The sequence below is a fragment of the Sciurus vulgaris genome (assembly GCF_902686455.1).
Source record: "Sciurus vulgaris genome assembly, chromosome: 4".
NCBI lineage: Eukaryota > Metazoa > Chordata > Mammalia > Rodentia > Sciuridae > Sciurus > Sciurus vulgaris.
Genome location: NC_136464.1, coordinates 40,659,121 through 40,665,735, shown reverse-complemented (window position 1 = coordinate 40,665,735; position 6,615 = coordinate 40,659,121).

Below are 6,615 nucleotides of genomic sequence, written 5' to 3'. Positions count from 1 at the left end.
TTTATCTTATTGATGCGAAGGTTGACTTCTATTTTATACTGATTGGATACATTGTGATTAGTAGAGAGACTGTGCCTTTTAGAAATATTTTATCAGTTTTTTTCCACCTTAGTGAATTTTTCTCTTAAATGCACTTTCCATTCTTTATTTTCAGAAAATGAAACATTCAACATATATTCTCTGCTATTAATTTTCAGCACATTATCTTAAAATACAAAAAGTGATATTGTCATACTATGTGGCGATTCTACAGGCAAAAATGGAAAATATTATGTTATGTGGGTTAAGACCAAACATTTCTTTAATAGCATGGACACGATTTCAGAGAATTTCCTTGAAAAACTCCTGTGTTCTGAACTCAGAGGGGAAGGAGAAAAGTCAATTACTGCCTACTCAGCAGACCCCCCAAGGAGACTATATAACACTAATAGAAGTGTCTTCTTCTTCCTTGACTTTATCATCTTACTGTATATTTGGAACATCCTCCACTTAAAGATGGGAAGTATTGAAAGGAAGATTTTAGAAACAGAAGTATAGTGAAATCACTAACAGCAAAGCACAATAAATATAAACATAAGTTTGCCCGTTCAATAATATTTATTGACAGTTTACTGTTAAACGGTACTTGAGATTATAGCTTGGAAAATGATGTTGTATTCTTTCTTAGAGATCAATTTTTAAAAAATATTTTCATTAGTTGTTGATGAACCTTTATTTATTTATCGGTATGTAGTGCTGAGAATCAAACCCAGTAACTCATACATGCTAGGCAAGGGCTCTACCACTAAGCCACAATCCCAACCCCAGAGGTCGACTTGATATAAACATATAATATATACATATATGTAATATAGATATAGATATATCTTTCACAGTTAATATATTTTCAGTAACTACTGATCCTTTAAAATTCAAATTTGACCATACATATATTTAAAGACCTTGTGAAAAAAATGAATGAAAGAAAAGGAATCTGAAGAAATTAAAATATTCCCTGAATCTTTCAAAGGATAAAATGCCTAGTGGGAATTCCATTTAGTAGTTAAAATGAAATAGAGACAAGGGGGATTACAGAGCACATAACTGATATAAAAACCTGTTTATTTAACTGTCTGCACCTTTGGCACAAGGAGCATAACTATTAAGAGTGGTTCAAGTTCTGAGCTGCAGCACTCCCTTGGACTATGTTTAGTGGAGGAGAGATGTGACTTCTGTTGAGACACCATTTTTTCCATGTAAAAAGTTAAAGTTTCAGGAATACTGTTATTGCTTTGATGTATCTGGATAATCACATTTAGAATAAGACTTGCTAAACTGAATGGACATTCAAGAAGTAGAACATTTGCTTAAATAGAATAGAATTTTTTTTTCCCATGAAAAGGTAAAACCAATGAAGGTAAAAATTAAGTCTTGGGCTGGGAGTATGGCTTAGTGGTAGAGTGCTTGCCTGGCATGTATAAGCCCATGGGTTTGATCCCTACACTCATGTCCCACCCCACAAATGTATATATAGCAATGCGTTTATTTAATTCATATAAAGTATTTACTTGAGATGTCCTTACACTATCAACACCCATATGTATAAATTAATGTCAATCATGAATTATGATTAGGGATAGAAGACTTGGAATGGTGCCGGGAATTCTTTAAAAGTGCAACGAAGCACTTGAGGGCCACACAGATGCCAAGTACCTTTAGTCACAGGCAGTAATACTCATTTTGGAAACATATTTAAAAGCAGCATTTAAGGAAAGAAAGAATCAGTTCAGTGTTGTTTAACAAATGAGCATTTCTTGAAAATGAGACCTCCAGGAACTTTTTAAAAAAACTGTCAAATTTCTTTCTCTCTTTTTTCTTAACACAGATTATTGTGACTTTTACTTAATATACATGTCGGATAAGCAACTCAGAATTTTACCAAAGTCAAAATGAGAGTTATATCAGAAATCTGAAACCCAAAGCATGAACATAACTAACCTCTGCCAGGTACTCCTCCACGCTTTTCCTTGTAGGTTGTGGGTATGGGGTAGGAACCACCAGATTTTCTCTTGTACTAAGACTTCCTCCGGGTCCCTGACTGTTGTCGTGATTTCTAACACAAGAGCGCTCTGGGACAGGCCTTGTATAAACAGGGAAGCGTAAAGCCTGGCTCTGACGTTTCTCCTCCAGGAGTCTGATATTAAGCTCCTCTAATCTCTCATTTCTCCTGTGAAGACTGCAAAAGGCAAATACATACTCAGTATCCAAATTTCCCCTAAATGACTTGTATTTTTAAAATAAATAAGAGTAAATGCAATTTCTCATTAAATGGAGTCTTAATTGAAAACTCATCAGCGCCTATATGGTACATGCAATAAATAGTTTTAAAATTGTTCTAAAGACACGTGCATATTTCTAGGGGGTTCCTAACAAGAAATCCAAACAATGTGGGTGGCGGAGTGATAGTAGTGATCAGCCAGCTACGGCTCAACACTGCCGCCTTGGCAAGATTCCCGAGGTAGCCAATGGAAATGCTGTACTTAAAGGGCCACTATGTGGGATGATGGGTACCTGGAGTCACTGGACCACAATAGGCATTTCACTACCTTGAAGTGCATTATAGCATCATGTACTCTTAAAATATATATAACTAGAAAATAAGAGTAAAGAAGAACTAAAGATAGTTACATTCAGTAAACTAGTTTAGGGATTTAAAAACCATCCCTTGAAGGTACTTTCAAGCATTTGCTCTCATCATCTGTGTATTCTACCAATTACCTGGAGAAATTTAAGCATCAGACACTGAGAAATCATTCAGAGCAACAATCAGTAGGGCAGAACAAGTTAGCCGAGTTGGTGATCAAAAAGAATTAAAGCAGCTCCCAAGAGGATGAGTTCATTATTACCAAGGCATCGGAGGAGGGACCTGCCCTTTTGTCTTCTACACCCACCCTCACACTGACCATGGAATTATTTTTAACCACGCTGGAAAGCATACTTCCCTTTATCCATATGATCATCTTTCCCACTGTCTATCACAAGTATGCTTTTAATGTAGAGAGGAAAAACTGTAAAAGAGTGTCTCCAGGCACTATCCAGGGATATTATCAAAGATGGCAGTCAAAACCAGTTGATTTACCCACTGCCTCGAGGGTTAGTACTATGTGACCCTTTGGACTTAACCTGTAATCTTTCAAAAACAGTTAAACTTGTTAATATTTCTACTTAAAGGAATACTTACAAGCAGTTTCATAACAATTAAATGTCTGATTACAAAATTCCAAAAATACTTAGCTGAAAGCCTCACAGACCAGGTTAAGCATAAGAAAATTTAGACAGTGGAGTCAGAGGAAGTGCAAGAAAAGGGGAGAAATACAAATTTCCTGGATAAATAATTCAAAAGTAAGTTCATTTATTAACATTGCATTCCAAAATTATATCGTCTGGTTAGCCTTTGCCTTCTACAAATCTCATCAAACTGTTCCCCTAAAAATTATGCGTGAGACAAATTAAGGAACTCAAGTTGTTTTCTAGGAGTCTAGGTTTTGACTTACTTCTTTACTTCAGCTGACAGTGATTCTATAATTGTGGTTTCTCCTAGATAGAATTCCTCATATTCTTCCACTATCTGACTATAATTTTTAGTTTTCATTTTAGAGAGTTTGGATTCCAGATCTTGAATTCTGAGTTCCATCTGACTTATTGCCGCATCATTATTCTCTTTCAACTGCTCAGAATTTTCTTGAACTGGTACTTGTGTCTAAAGAACAATTAAAGCATATACTTTAAAAATAATTATAACCCAAATAATTCTTCTATGTTTATTTCCTTAATTATGAGTCAATGATTCAGAAAGAAATTCAAAATATGTCAAAAAGATGTGGAGTTTAAAATGTTTATCATCATTGCCAATTGCCATTAAATCTGAATAAGAAGAAAATTGAGCCATTCTTTTTTTTTTTTTTTTCTTATTGGAGATGGACCCCGAGGCCTCACTAAGGCTAGGCAAGAGCTCTACCACTGAACTACATCCTCAGCTTTGATTCACTGTTATGTTAGTCTGATGATTCAAAGCAATAGAATTAATTCAATTAAAAAAATTAAATAACATAATTTAAGAATATGGTATAATTCTATATCTCATACTTTCTTTTCCTACTACACTTATTTATACAAATGATTCTTAAATATTAAATTGTCTGATGAAAATCAATATTCTGATAGATAAATTTAGTTATAATGATGATGGAAGTTGAAATATTTAAAGCATGAATCAGAAGTTATCATCCTTTTAGAAATCTAAAAAACAAATTACCTTGAGGGATGTTTAGGACACACAAGGTATATATTCAAAATACAGTTTTCAGTGAAATGAATTTCAAAGCACAGTCCAGGCAAAATAAATTAACTTGAAAAAATAAAATTACTTGTTTCTGTTTTTCCTCTGACTCCTGTCTTACTCTGTGTTTGATGTCCCCTGCATGCCACGCATGTCCTTGTTCTACTATATTGTTTTCTATATGACTTGAGATCTGTATTATATATTGTTCCCACTTGTTTTGATTTCTCTCTAGCTTTTCACATATATTTTGTAGACTTTGCAAAGATAATAACTGCTGTTGGAAACTTTGATATTGTGTATCCAGATGTAGATATTTTGAAGATGCAGCTTCATCATTAATCTGCATGAAAAAAATGATAGAATTTAGTAATGAAGCAAATATGCTGAAACTATCTGATTATGAAACCAATAAACAAATTCTGACATAAATACAGTTGCAATGGAATGTAATCTATACTAGGTTCTGAGAATGTGGTCCCTTGAGTTACTCAGAAAATCAGCAAAGTTAAACTTCTTAGGAGTCACAAAACGTTCTTTACATTCACCATCTTTGTCACAAAATATTTGCATTTGATCTTAGCCTTTTGCCTTTCTATTGATTGTTTCATGACTTTCCTTCTGAAAATGACTCTAAGTCACCTTTTAGTAACAAGTCTTTTACTCCTCTCCCCATCTGCATGCCCCATAATTTAAAAAAAAAAGTTTTAGGGTCATTGCATTGAGGTATTCAGGCTTGCTCCCATAAATTGCTCCCAAGATAAGACTTTAAAAAGAAGACTCTGATGAAACTTGTAAATATGCATGCCAATGTCATAACCCTTTTTCCACACTGTGTTTTATGTTATTTTGAATTGCATTTTAATAAGTAATGATTCTTGGTAAGAAGCAATGACATCTCCTAATATAAAAGTTTAAGTGATATCATCTATATTTTTTGCAGTATAAAGGATTTAATTCAATAGCATTTTCTTGTAATCTTCTGATTTTCCCCACAATACTAGAGAAGATACTAAACAACAACTACGACAAAGTTTTATTGGATTTTTGTGGTACTGAATCGGAAAGAACTGCTTATCTTTAAGTATAATAATTACTTAGAGTGGTGATTTTAAAATTTGTCCATGTTCTTTGAAATTTCTCCCATGAAATACCCTCTCCTGAATGTCAGTCGGCCTTTGTAACTGGTTTCTAAAGAGGAGAAAGTGTTGGAGTGGCTATGACCTCTTAGATTAGGTTATAAAATGTGATATAACTTCTACCTGACTCTAGAGAAGCTTGCCCTTAGTATTCCCACCATATTGTGAGGGAGCCCAAGCCCCATGGTGAATCCTCATGTAGGTTGTTCAGTTGACTGCACCTGCTAAAGGCCCAGTCAAAAGTCAGCTTCTACTTTCAGACAAGCGAGTGAACAAGTCTTTATAAGTCACTAGTTTCAAGTCACCCCAACTGATGCCAGGTGAAGAAGTAGTGAGTGATTGTTGACTAAACTGAGCTTTGACTGAACTGCAGATTGAGAAAATAATGTTTCTTTGAGACACAGACTTTTGTGGTGGTTTATTATACATCAATAACTAGTACAGACAGCAATACTAAATAGGATTTGCTGTCATTAAAGATAATACAGGATTGCTTTTGATCCAGGAGTTAAGTGTAAGCAAAAAAGACCTAGCAAAGAATAACAAAGAAGAAAAGAAAGCCAAAAGACTTCAAAGGGACTCTTATTGGAAGTCTGTGGCTTTAATGAGACTGACAAAGACGACTCAGGTGCTAGTGAAGAAAATGGTATTGAAACCAGGAGAAAAGGGGGCTCTTGCTATATAGCAGCTGAATGTAAAATTGACATGAGAGATAAGCTAAGGAAAGACCATTAAATATAAAGAACCAAGATTTACCGGGTGTAAATATCTGTTTTCTATTGGTAGCCTCATCACATGTCAAATTGCAAAAGAATGCTAAAATAAATGGCTTATGGATAAGAAGAAATCCACAGTGCTGTTGGGAACTATGGTTCAAAGATGAAGCCAAGACCATGACTACAAAACCCTCCCTTAAGACTTCAGAAAGAAGTGAGGTGGCACCTCAGATTCCCTTCAGGATGTGAAAGGTACAGATATTTGGAAGGCATTGTCCTAGTACAGCTTCACAGGATACCCATGTTGGGAGAGTTTATCTCAAACAAAATTGTGAAAATGACTTTGCTAATGGCATGAACCCCAATAAAATCCACAGGGACACTCAAGAGTTTTCAGAGGAAAGTAGTACCAGAACCACTGTACACTATCTTGGACTAAAAG